The sequence below is a fragment of the Chelonia mydas genome, chromosome 2 (assembly GCF_015237465.2).
Source record: "Chelonia mydas isolate rCheMyd1 chromosome 2, rCheMyd1.pri.v2, whole genome shotgun sequence".
Classification (NCBI taxonomy): Eukaryota; Metazoa; Chordata; order Testudines; family Cheloniidae; genus Chelonia; species Chelonia mydas.
The window spans coordinates 55564475-55578130 of NC_057850.1; the positions used below are offsets into that span (position 1 = coordinate 55564475).

Sequence of the window (13656 nt, forward strand, 5' to 3'; positions counted from 1 at the left end):
TAACAGTAAATTGTTTAAATAATTTAAAACTGTTAATTATAAACATTCACCTTTCAGCTTTCTTTTCTGATAAGTTCCATATAAATTATCAACAGACCAGACTAGATGATCTGTTGGCACCTTCTGGCCCTCCATTGTGACTCTAAGCCGAATTTCACAGGAAGCTAGTCTGCAGTGTAGAGGGAATGTGAAAAAATCAAGGTCTAGTAATTGAAATAAATGTACCTGGGGTTATTTCACTGTGTAACTCCTTATACAGTCTAGTCAGTTTCTGATACCCAAACTGTGATAGCCCAGTCACTCAGGTGCCAGCACTGCGCCCTGTTAAAATGTTTTGTAGGAAGTCCCATGCTGTGAAATTTTCAAACACTTATTGCTAATCAAAATTTCTTCAAATGTTGTTATGCAAACCAAACAGCAGTGGCACAGGCCCTCCTTAGTAACTTAGCAAGGGGGTAATAATGTTTTGCAGGCAGGAAAGCACTGGCTGCCTCCAGAATCTAGTCACAGGTGTTTTCTTGCATTACTTACACCACTTTTTTTTTTTTTTTTTTTTTTTTGCGCAGACAGGCCCATGCGGCTGTTCCTGCCCCTAGGAACCAGGGGCCCCCTTGTTTAGCCTAAGGTGGGGAGAGGCGGACGTAGCCCAGGCTCTGACTCGATTGGGAGCCCTGCTTTAAAGGCCACACGTGGCGAAATGGTGGCTGCGTGAGCCCTGAGGCCCGGGCACAGCGGCCCCTGCGCCTGCCCCACAGCCAGGGAGCCGCGCTGGCTCAACTCGGGGGCCGTGCGTCGTGCCCCGCCCAGCGGCTCTGACGCCGGGCACGAGCAGGGCGCAGGGCCCCCGGGGCGCTCCCCGGCCGGCTGGTCCCGGCCCTGGGGTGAGTCGGGAACGGCGGCTGCAGCGAGCGGGGCCCCCCGCTGCTGCGGTCCCTGCGCTGCGCGGAGCTGGCGCTAGGGGGCGCTGGCCGCGGCCCGCCAGGCCGGCGCGGCGCAGGGGAAAGGATGCGGACGGGGCCATTCGCGCTGCGGCAGCGGGGGGGAGCGGCGGGCCGGGCGCTGCGCCGGGGGCCTCCCCGCCGGGGTTCGGGGGCCGCGAGGGAGCGGCAGCGGCCTTGGGGAGGCGGGCCACGGGGGCGGGGGGCCTGGCGGCGGGCGCGGGGGCAGGCGGCGGGGCCGGCGGCGGGCGCGGGGGTTGGGGGCGGAGTGGTTGGGGCCGGCGGCGGCCGCGGCGGGGTCAGTTCTCTTTAGTGTTTGCCGATGTTGGAAGCGTCTCCAAAGTGTTCCCGGGAACCAGGTAACCGGGCCCGCGGGGGGCGGCCAGGCCCCCGCCCCCCGCCCGGGGAGAGGCGGCGCAGTGGCCGCCTGTGCTGAGGGACCTCGCCCTCGCGGCGGCGGCGGCCCCGGGCGCGGGGGGGGGGCGGCCTGAGGGGCAGGCGGCTTTGCCGGCCCCGCCCCGGGTCACACCGCGGCCCCACCGCGCTGATCCGGGCAGGGCAGGAGCTGTTGCCTCCGCCCTGCTTGGTAAACGCTGCTCCCCTCCCGCGGGGCGCAGGGCGTTCATGGGGCCCCCAGCGCTGAGCTCGGCTCAGGGGATCGAGCCTCCTCCCCCCGCCATGTCTAGCCCCTGCCCGCAGGGCTCCCCGCGCCTCTCGAGGGGGGCGATGCTGCAGCCTCCCCGACCCCGGCAGATGCACCGGTTGATGCAGCTCGTTTCCCAACCGGCCTCCCGACTCAGACCTCTCTCAAGTGAAATGCCTCGGATTTTAGCTGCCCGGCGCTGAATAGCAGCTCAGCTATTGCAGCTGGTGGGGGGGTAAGATAGGAGACTGATTATTTACTGTGGAAGCACCACTCGAATCGCGGATTGGCTGCATATTGCATCAGGCCTGTGTTAAATTTGTGAAGTAGTTTTCTATGGCCAAAGCATGCCTCTTTTTTCATTGTGGCCTTTTCAGCTCTTATCACTACCACATTTCACTACAGCGTGATTCAGATTACTTCCTTATAAAAGATCATTAGCTAATCTGTTTTCCAAGGTTCAAGACAGATTTTAAAATACCATATTAAACTGGTGCTTTAGAATGATACAAAAAGCCTTACAATATATTATTTGTATGCTGTATTGATTGCGCAATAGATTCAAAGTAAAGTGCTACTGTACTCAAACTTCACCTACAATCCTAAACTTTCCTAACAAGCCTAAACTTTCCCATGTTGTCAGAATAGATAGGTGTTTATCCTCCTATAACATGATTCACAGTAAAATAGTTAACACTGACATTTGTGTTGCATAGTTAGGTTAGGAGTCAATACTACCAAAGATTAGGAGGGGATTTCACTTTTTTTTTTCTTTTTTTTTTTTTTTAAGAGCTGTTGGGCTATATTCAGCCCCAAGTTACTCAGACTTCTGCCAATGTAATTCAGGCTTTGGAGTCTCCAGTGGAAGAAAAGTCAACCATGATGACAGCAGTGCAAAGCCCTCACAAACTTGCTTTGTTGGGGACCTGAGCTGGTGTGCAGACCGTATGTCCCATTTTGGCTGGGACAGTCCCTTTTTTAAGCCCTGACTTTTTTTTGGCAAAAGTGGGCATTTTTCCTCATAGTTCTTGCCAACTGATCAAATGCCTACTTTTGTCAAAAAAAAGTGTGGTGTGGAGGAATGTGAGAGGGGAAGCAGGGGTGCCAACCTCTCAGGCTGGGGGGGAGGCAGGGCTTGAGTGAGCAGCGACACCAGCCCCAGCCTCGCGGGCAGCAGGCAGGGCTCTGGTGAGCAGTGGTGCCAGCCCCATGCGGGTGGGGTGAGATGGCTTGGGCTAGCTCCATTTGGTGTCCCATTTTCCTTTTGGGAAATATGGTCATACTAGACTGGAAAGTTGGCACCACTAGCTTGGGAGGAGATGTGTTTGGAACAGGGGTGGGCAAACTACGGCCCTCGGGTCACATCCAGCTCATCAGACCTTATAATCTGGCCCTCGAGCTCCCGCTGGGGAGCGGGGTCGGGGGCTTGCCCCGCTCTGCATGTGCCATGGCTCTGCGTGGCTCCCGGGAAGCAGCTGGCATATCCCCACTCCAGCTCCTATGCAAAAGGGCAGCCAGGGAGCCCTGCATGCTGCTCCAGCCTCAAGCCCCCGCCCATGCAGCTCCTATTGGCTGTGGTTTCCGGCCAATGGGAGTGACGGGGCAGCGCCTGTGGACAGGGCAGCACGCAGAGCCCACTGGCTGTGCCTCCACGTAGGAGCCGGAGCGGGGATATGCCACTGTTTCTGGGAGATGCTTGAGGGAAGTGTTTCCTGATCCCTGCTCCAGCCCTGATCACCCTCCCATCCTCTGAACCCCTTGATCCCAGCTTGGAGCCCCTTTCTGTACCCCCAAACTCCTCATCCACAGCCCTGCACCAGAGCCCGTACCCCCAGCTGGAGCCCACACCCCAAAACCCCTGCCCCACCCGCACCCCATCCCGCACCCATACCCCCAATTTTGTGAGCATTCATGGCCCGCCATACAATTTCCATACCCAGATGTGCTCCTCAGGAAAAAAAGTTTGCCCACCCGTGGTCTAGAACAGCTCAGCAGAGGGTGTTTTTTCCCAGGCACCCTCTACTGGTCGGACTTCTGTGAAGACTCATGAAGACACTGCCTGTTGTCCTCTGAGGGTGAATTTCCCTGCAGTGCAGCTAGCCTGAAAATGGAGGTACCTGGGGAAGTCAGTGATACTCTTCCTCACAGGAAACTCTGTTTCTTTGGGTCACATTTGGAGGGTTTGCTTTGCTGTTATTAGGGTTAGAAATGTAGGCCTCTATGCTGTAGAGAGCTGTCAGTGGTGAATGTACAGAAATCACTATACACTTGCAAGGCTCTGCTTCCATGAAGGAAATTTTCACAGGTGTAAGTACGTAAGTGAGTACATACTATATGAGTAAGATGATGCAAGGTGGATTTATGCTGCTGTATCTCTGATGCGTTACCAGATTAAGCTGCAGCAAGGTAAACTCTGCCCTGTGCTGCTGCAGTGCATTAAGGGGTTTGCTTCTGTGTAACTGCATTAATATACCAGTAAAAGTTTTCTTAGTGTAGACAAAGCCTTTTTTTGCTGATCAGGTTTTTGTGTGACTGTAGTGCTTATGAAAGGTGCCAGATGTGCTTTACTTAAGGAGAGCTGGCAGCAGTGCTAGATTTCCAGTGCTGCCCAGTTGATGACTCTTAACTGTGCTTTGAAAGGATCCACTACAGTGGACCTCGGTCCTCATGCTCATTGAGTGCTCTCTGTGGAGATATCCAACAGTAATGTGGCTATTGGCCACTACGTACTGGATTGACACCACCACTTCATGTAACATAAGCCATTGGAATCTAGCACAAACATAAACAATTTGTGCTAGATTCAGACTATCAGTCTGTGAAAGGCTTTATATATCTGTGTACCAATCTGAGTAACTCAGTCTCCCAACAGTTGTTTGAATAATAATAATAATAGCAGCATGTATTTGAGTAATCTTTCATCCTGAAATCTGAAAGTGGTTTACAAAGATGAATTGTTAACCCAGTTTTACACCTGAAAAAACTGAAACACAGAAAAGTTAAGTGACATGCCCCAAGCTAACATACTAAATCAATGGCATAGCTCACTTAGACTATTCTTTGGGGGCAGAGACCATAGGTTTGATTTTTTCCTATCTTCCCAGTTTTATAAATGTGACTCTGTTGACTTTAGTGGACTTACTCCTGATTTATACTGATATAAATATGAGACATGAATCCGGTACTAAGTCTTTATAAAGTGGAATAGTAAGTGAACTTCCCAAGGTTACACCATGAATCAGTGGCAGAGCCAGATCTTTGGATTCTAAGGCTGCTGTTCTAACCACTAGAAAATGCAACACCTGTCATATTCCCTCCAGATCGTTTGTGTTGACCTGCCTGAACTATGGCTATAAATTTGTCTTTGAAAAGAAGAAATCTACTCTAGTTTGTTAAATAAAAGTGTACACTTACAATCCTTTGATGCTTTTCTGCCAAAAACTTTCTTTCTAAAATATCTAATGTAATTTTGAAGCAGGTTTTATGAGTTGTAGACCAAATATTTTCCAGCATTTGTATATGACTGGAGGGTCGCATACTTTGTTGCTTATGTAGGCTGAGCTGGCAGGTGGTAATCAGAAGGACAGTAACATTGTCTCATAACCTGTAGCAACTTTACAGAATAGTGCCAGGAAGCCTATATTTTATTGTTAAATCATCTAATCTGCTGCTCTTCTTCTCTTCATTGTTTAATCAGTTTCATATCAATAAAAGACAATGAGAAATGCCATAGAGTTGAGTATTAGGCCTCACTTTGCTTGGCCAATAACAATTCTTTGAACATTTTATCTTCACAGCACTTTAAAAATGTTATTACTCACAATCCTTCTATGAGAGAGGTTCAAATTGCCTTCCCTTTACAGATGGAAAAACTGAGGCAAAGAGATTTACTGACTTGCTTAAAATCACAGAGTGAGATATTAGCTCTAAAATCAGAACACTGGAGTTACTGAGTCCCAGTCCTGTGTTCAGACTACCTAACCATGCCTCTTGGGGTGGTTTTTTTTTTTTTTTTAAACTGTATTATGTTCACAAATCAAGCGGTTGAGGGTTTTGCAAATTAAAATTCCAGAATTGTTTGGGCATTGGTCAGATTGGGCAGCTGGTCGCATATTTTGGGCTTGGCTACACTAGAACGCTGTACCTCTAACTACACAGTTATAGTTAAAGCAGTATATCCCCCTAGTGTAGATGGAATTATATTGGTATACAGGTGCTTTATGCCACGCTGACTATACCGTATGTCACGTTTATACCATAGGTTCCAAGGACAGAAGGGATCATTGTGATCATCTGGTCTGACCTCCTGTATAACACAGGCCAGAAAACTTCCCAAAAAATAATTTCTGGAGCTTATCTTTTGGAAAAACATCCAGTCTTGATTTAAAAATTGTCAATGATGGAGAATCCACCAGAATTTTAAAATTCCAATGGTTAATTATACTCTCACTATTAAAAATTTACACCTTATTTCCATCTGAATTTAGCTAACATTCAGCTTCCAGCTATTGTATCTTTATACATTTCTCCGCTATATTGAGGAGCCCATTATTAAGTATTTGTTCCCCATGTAGATACTTATAGACTCAAAAAGAAAAGGAGTACTTGTGGCACCTTAGAGACTAACTGATTTATTTGAGCATAAGCTTTTGTGAGCTACAGCTCACTTCATCAGATGCATACTGTGGAAAATACAGAAGATGTTTTTATACACACAGACCATGAAAAAATGGGTGTTTTTCTCCCCACCTCCAAAACCCACTCTCCTGTTGGTAAGTAAGTGGGTTTTGGGGGGTGAGGGGGTGGGGAGAAAACCTGGATTTGTGCTGGAAATGGCCCACCTTGATTATCATACACATTGTAAGGAAAGTGATCACTTTAGATAAGCTATTACCAGCAGGAGAGTGGGGTGGGGGGGAGAGAAAAACGCCCATTTTTTCATGGTCTGTGTGTATAAAAACATCTTCTGTATTTTCCACAGTATGCATCCGACGAAGTGAGCTGTAGCTCACGAAAGCTTATGCTCAAAAAAATTGGTTAGTCTCCAAGGTGCCACAAGTACTCCTTTTTCTTTTTGCGACTACAGACTAACACGGCTGTTACTCTGAAACCTGTCATTATAGACTCAAGTCATCCCTTTACTTTTTTCTTTGCTAAATTAAATAGATTGAGCTCTTGTAGACTATCGCTATAAGGCAGGTTTTCTAATCGTTTAATTATTCTTGTGGTTTTTCTCTGAACCCTCTCCAGTTTGTCAACATCCTTCTTGAATTGTGGATACCAAAACCTAATACAGTATTCCAACAGCAGTCGACCCAGTGCCAAATACGCAAGTAAAATAGCTTCTCTACTCCTGTTCAGACTTTATCACTGATTTTATTTTTTCTTCAAGATTATTAATAAAAAATGTTAGTGTCGGCCAAGAGCCAGTGTTTCCCCATTTACAATTAGATTTTGAGATCTATTAATTAGCCAGCTTTTAATCAATTTAATGTGTTACATGTTAATTTCGTATATTTCTAGTTTTTTTTAATCTAAATCTTACATATGTGTAACTGCATGCACACTAGGGCTTTTACCAGTATAACTCTTTTGGTAAAATCACACCCATAACTGAAATAGTTATAGTGGAAAGACTTTTAAGTATAAACTAGACCTAGGACTTTTGCTAATAGTTCAAGGTACTTTGTTCAGTTCTGAGAACAGATAGGTTTCCTACTAAATGTTTTCTTTAAAGTTGACTGTGTTCTTAACTGGGAACAGTCTTATCTGAAGTACACTTATGTTTATACTAAAAGATCAAAGCTTCAATGGAGAATCTGAAAAATAGTCTTACCAGGCATCATCTTGGACAGTATTTAGAAAAAATAATTTCACTCGTCACAACTGTGGACCAATACGAGAAAGCTACTTATGGCCGTGTAATACTAGGATCAGAACATAATGAAAACAGAAAAGTGTGTGCCAGCTGTGCATGGCTGTAAGAGGCAGGCATGGCTGGTGCATACTTTACCCCAAGAGTAACTTAGGGATCTATTAGTGTATTAATCATGTTATAAGTGGAATGCTTCCAAATACTGAGTTCTGCAGCCCAATATTACAGCGTACCCAACTGTGATGTGTTGCATCTTTTCCTTTGGTTAAGCAGGGGGTATCTATACCAATATTCTTTTATTTAGCAGCCCCAGTATTGCTATATTCCCATAACCATTTAGCTAACTTTCTCTGTCATATTTTAACACGGGGGGGAATCTTAGTGCTGTGTAGAATCGTAGTTTGAATAAATTTAGCAGACTCTGACCTGATGGAGGACTAAACCTACTACCTAGAGACAGGTATGAAAAAGAGGGCAGAGATGCCATTGAGTCCAGGGCCAAGGCCCTACTGAGAAGCATAGTTTACCCTGCTATCCCTACTTGCTGGAAAAAGGCAGACTGGTAGGGTTTCTACCAGTCTGAAGTGAAGTGACCTCATTTGTGACTGTTTCACTGCTGTGTAGTTCTGAATGGTAGTTGTGAAACTGACTAGTCTTGTTAATTTCACAGTGCAGCTGCTTTCAAAATCTGTGAGCGGCAAAGGGGGACTGGTGCTGCGTGTTCACAGGTTGAAAAAATAAGTTTTCCACAGGCTACTGTGAGTAGGTGATTGGATTTTTTAAGCCCTGCTATTGACTGGAGGAAAGCTTGTTTTATATTTGCTATGAGAGCTGTCACATACTGGAATAAAATGAGTTGGAAAGGGCCCCATAGGATGGCAATATCATCTGGTTTGGGTCACATTTTTTCTTAGTTAGCTATCTTATATCCATCTCTTTTGAGCTTCCAGGTCCATAGGACCTTTTTCTATGCGTTGCTGAGGGCCTCGTGCAAGGTCAAGGGGAGCTGAGGGCACTCAGTACCTGGAGGACTGGGCTCCTACTTTCCATGGTAACTTACTGCTAGAAGGAGTTGGCAGCATGCATTTAAAGGTACAATGAAAATTAAGCAGATATATAATTCTGTGAAATATCTAGTATTATTGTCCCTTTGGCTCAAGTGGTTAGCCAATATTTGGGTTGCTTTAACTAGGGGGGAGATTGATAATACGAGTTAGGTATTTGGTTCAATCATGTTTATTTACAAAGAATGTACATAAAGTCCTGTTTCCCTGAACACAGAAGGAACACATAAGAGTGGACAGTTTCCTGGCTTGCCGTTTCCAAGCCTGCCTTTGCAGCCAGTCTAGTCTCCCAAAGAGCCCTCCCTCTGTTCCCTCTAAGGGCCATACTCATGATGACTGCTCACCCTTTCTGTTCACTTTTTCTTATTGTCTTCCTGCCCTTCTGCCTCCCACACACACAGCTACAGCCAGTGAATGCCCCAACATTTTAGTCAGTCTCCAGGGAAACCCTTCTGCCGACATGGCTTAGCTGCTGATCAACCTTGCATGTGGCCTACTGCTTTGGGTGGTGGCTTCCATTGTCTTCTGCTGTCTTTCTCCGTAAATGATCTTAATTACTTCTTCCATTCAGCTGAATAAAGAGTGTTTAGCTGCCCATCAGCTTTAACAAAGGTATATCAGCTGATATACATTTCAGCATATCAGAATTATGCAGGGTTTACAACTCTGGTATTGCATATATCATGCATGTAAGAGGCCTGATATGCATATTCTCCATATAAGTTACCTGTAGTGTGTCACAGCAGCCTAAGTGTCCTACCAGAACCAAAATGCTTGTATACCAAATATCTGCCTCTATGCTTACATTTATGCTACGTACTACAAAATACTGGAAAATTATCTCACTTGTTAGATAAACTGCTTCCATTCTATTGTATTTGCTATCACAGGTTGTGAAACAACTTAAACGAATAAACAAACCCTCCTCTCCCCATTTTGCTCATCTTGGAAGTCTGGATTTTGTGATGTTTATGTAATAATTAATCACCTCCTCTACCTCTGTTTTTCTCTATATAGACTTTTGATTTTCTTTTGAAATTTCAGGCTGCCATTGTGAAAAAAATTGGCTAGTTTTCCATTACATAAAAGGAACATAATTGCGGAAGGACATTGGTGAGAGATACTAATATATTAATCTAGCATTGTTATCTGTTAATTAAGGATCCAGCAGACTTCAGGTAGTATTTCAAATGCACATAGCATTCTTGGGTGCTAGAGAGGCATTGTGATCTAATGGGCAGAGGAGGGCCTAGGAGTTAGAATGGCTGAATTCTACTCCTGCTTCTGCCTTTCACTTGTTTTTTAGCCTTTAAATCACTTAACCTCTCTGAGCTTTAATGTAAAATGAGTAAAATACTATTGTAGTTTACAGATATGTTGTGAGGCTGATTCAATTGATGTTTGGAAAAATATTTGAATTATTTGGATGAAAGTTGCTGTGTAAATGCAAATTATTATTTTGCTATTGAATTTCTTAATTGAAATGAGAAGTCTTGCATAAAAAACCCATGTCTAGCCAGCCAACTGACCACACAAAGGAGTATTCTGAAGAGCAGAAATTAGTTTCCCTGTGAACAATACTATCCTTAAAATTTTCCCTTCTGATCTACTTTTTTGGAAGGTACAGTATGATTTGGTGTTCTGGCTAGCTACCCTACACACACCCATTCCGCTTTGGGTGGGAAACAGTGTATTTGCTATTTTAGAACACTAGAGTATATAAATGGATTCTCTGTTAAGTGTAGGTGCTGCTGTTTAACCCCTAAAAGTAAAAATTACCTTTAGTTTTGATCTCTGTGGTGTAAATCTGGTGGTATAATGTGGCACTAAACAGAATTTGAATTAAATTTCAGTACTTCCATTCTGATATCCCTTGTTGAAAATTTTCTGCCACAATTGTATCTGGTGCCATTCCCAAAACAAAAGATTTCCTCTTCAGAAGTTCTCTTTTGAGCTAGAGCTAAAAAGACATCTATGGCAGGATTGGTTTAGCACTATGCAAATGGTACGTTTCAGTAGAGAAATCTTTCCAACCTCCTTTAATTTGAACATTGGTTCACATTGTCAGTTTTTCCACAGTATCAGTTAGTGCCATGTTAACATGTATTTTAGTAGTCTAATGGTTGTCCAAATTAAAATATTTTCCAAATTAAAATATGTAGGGATATTTTTTCTCATTCTTCAGAAATGTTAGTCAATTAAAGTGAAACACTTGTTAGGCCTAATTTTATTTGCCACCTTTTATTATTTACTTATTTGTATTGAGAGAGCATGCAGAGTCTCCAATGAGATCAGGGCTCCCTTGTACTGGGCACTGCACAAATATATAGGAAGACCTATGCCAAAATCTTATGATGTAAGGCTCTAATCCTGCAAGTTATTCCATGTTGTGATGTATACGAACCCCACACTAGGTTGCAAGGGTTTAAAGGACAGTACTGTGCCCAGATTGCAGCCTGGAGGGATGGCACTGAGTATGTTCTCACTCGGTGGTTGTCAACCCATGGCCCGCTTGCAGCCCAATCAGCACACAACTGCAGCCCCTGTGACATCGTCGGGGCTATACAGCTAGTATATGTGTTGTGTAGATGTGTCCCATATAACAAAGAGAGAGCTACAGATGTGGCCTACAATGGTAAATACTTTGAGAACCACTGATCTAACTGGAGATGAGGTTGAAAAGGGAGCAACCCAGCTCAGACAGAGGAAGGTGTGGGAGAGGAGGACAGAGCTATCCTGAAGGGTCCTGACAAGGGTGCTGGAGAAGCCTCCCTGAGGGAATAAGATTATATGCTGAATTTGGTTGGAGCTGACAGTTTGGTTGCTTTTTTTCTTTTCACCTTATCTTGGACTGGAAGCTGGGAGAGAAAAGGAGGAGGTGCCCCAAGGAGGATAACTCCGAGGGCACCTTTGGGGGCCAGCCGCTGTTGACCCTCATAGGGCCCGAGGTCAGAGCCCAGTGGAATGGGCAGGCCTGGGCTCCCCTGCCACTGCCCTTACTACAGGAGGGATTCAGATCACCCATCCACCTCACACACCTCTGATTAAAGGAGGACCAGCACTGCAAGACCTACCCAGTGGGAGACAGCACTAGGTGTGCTAATCACAAGGGCACCAAACCAACCAAGGAGTGTGTTACATATGTGAAATCAGTGGGGTTCTGTATGGATCAGCTTCTAGGATCAGAGCCTTAATTAAGGCAGGAGACAACAAGATAATGAAGCAAACAAATGGAGGGTGTGGAAAAGGGAGTTCAGGATAAGTGATAAGAATAAACATTTACATACACTGGCCTCATGCATAATTTGTCAGTTTTGAGGATTTAAAACAAATATAAACAAGCTACATTAAGTAATCCTACTTAGCCACCGCTTACTGGTACTTGAAGTCAAACCCTTTTAAACTGTTATTTTTTGTTTCTATTACTTTGACAGAATGGTAAGGGTTGAATTAGAAACTATTCTAAAATTAAATGCAGAACTGCATGTCCCATCATCCCAAAATAAGCTGCTATATTTAACACGATAGTAAAAACAAAATGTACAGTGGTTATAACTTATATACAGCATATGGCTCCGCCAAGTCCCGCAGCCCCCATTGGTCTGGAGCGGCGACACTTGGCCAGTGGGAGCCGTGACCAGCCGAACCTGTGGATGTGGCAGGTAAACAAACCAGCCCGGCCTGCCAGGGAGCTTACCCAAGCAGGCCACGTGCCAAAGGTTGCCGATCCCTGGTCTATCCAGGGATTGTTAAAATCAATGGTTATAATCTATTTAGGAAGGATCAAGGGGGCAAAAAAATCAGGGAAAGTGGCACTCTATATAAAATATGGCATTACCTGTTTTTGAGTTACTGATACTCAGAAGAAAATTATCTTGAATGCTTGTGGATCAGTGTCTTGACAGGTAAAACCGAAGATACACTAATTAATAGCCTATGCTAAGCACACTAAATCACACCAGAAAACAGGATGAGCGGCTGCTTATTCATCTATCTGTAATGTGTAGGGAAAAAAGCTGTGTGATCATGGGGGACTTCAGTTTGGCTGTCATGCTGGAGGTCTCATGCTGCCAGTACTAAAACATCCTTGGACGTTTTAAATATTAAAGATGACAATTACCTAATTCAAAAAGTGTTGCCTCTCCCACAGGGGAATTCTATTTTAGACCTCATCTTGAGAGAAAAAGAACTGATGAGAGAACTAAAAATTAATGGTAACTTATGTACAGGTGATAATGACTTGATCACATTTACAGTGTGCAAACAGAATAAAGTCCAGACCAGTGATAGATATGCTTGATCCTTTAAAAGGGCCACTTTCACAAAGCTGAAAGCAATTATGAGCCAAATCATCTGGGGGAAGAATTTAATCAGAAAAGGGTTAATGATAATTGGGAATTGTTTTAGAACACTATTAGGTGCCCCAAAAGCCACAATCTTACAAATGAAGAAGAAGGCTGTATTGGTTTAAAAAAACAGTTCAAGGTTTAGAGAGCAAATGAAGGCAGCTATAAAAAAAAGTGTGTGTGTAAATAAACAAATGGAAGAAAGGGAAAGTTGATAGCAATGAGTATGAATCAGAAGCTAGGAATTGTAGAAAATTGATAAGGGAAGACAAGGGGCACAAGTTGAAATCTATGACCAGTAGAGTTGAGGACAACAAAAAGAAGTTTTAAAGTATATTAGGAACAAAAGAATCCTAGCAATGATATTGGTCCATCACTAGATGGAAATGGTAGAATTAGCAATAATAATGCAGAAAAGGCAGAAGTGTTCAATAAATATTTCTGTTTAGTATTTGGGAAGAAAAGAGATGATGTAGTCATAGCATAAGATAAAATTCTTTCATTCTACTAGTACCTCAGGAGGATGTTTAACTAACTTTAATAACTCACAACGTTTATTAAAGATAGACATTTTAAGATCAGCAGGTCTAGGTAATTTGCATGCAGGAGTTTTAAAATAATGGTTGAGGAGCTTACTGGACTGTTAATGTTGATTTTCAGTATGTCTTGGAATACTGGGGAAGTTCCAGAAGACTGAAAGAAATATTATGTTGTGCCAGTCTTTAAAATGGGTAAACGAGATGACCTGGGTAATTATAGGTCTATCAGTCTGACATCAATCCCAGGCAAG

At 44.1% G+C, this 13656-nt stretch overlaps 1 protein-coding gene across 20 annotated transcripts in view; it reads left to right on the plus strand.

Annotated features, from left to right (window-relative positions):
- Nucleotides 1-656: 656 nt before the first annotated feature.
- Nucleotides 657-13656, plus strand: part of STAU2 (staufen double-stranded RNA binding protein 2) — a 231633-nt gene continuing 218633 nt past the window's right edge. For 5 of the 20 annotated variants that reach the window (XM_043539471.1, XM_037892432.2, XM_043539475.1 and 2 more), the window contains exon 1: nt 1198-1297. The gene's annotated coding sequence lies outside the window, so the exon portion shown is untranslated. Of the gene's footprint in view, nt 882-1197; nt 1298-2371; nt 2527-3593; nt 3695-6787; nt 8549-9564; nt 9634-13656 lie in introns of those variants that run through there. The other 15 variants (XM_037892435.2, XM_037892429.2, XM_043539468.1 and 12 more) reach the window with 11 other exon arrangements.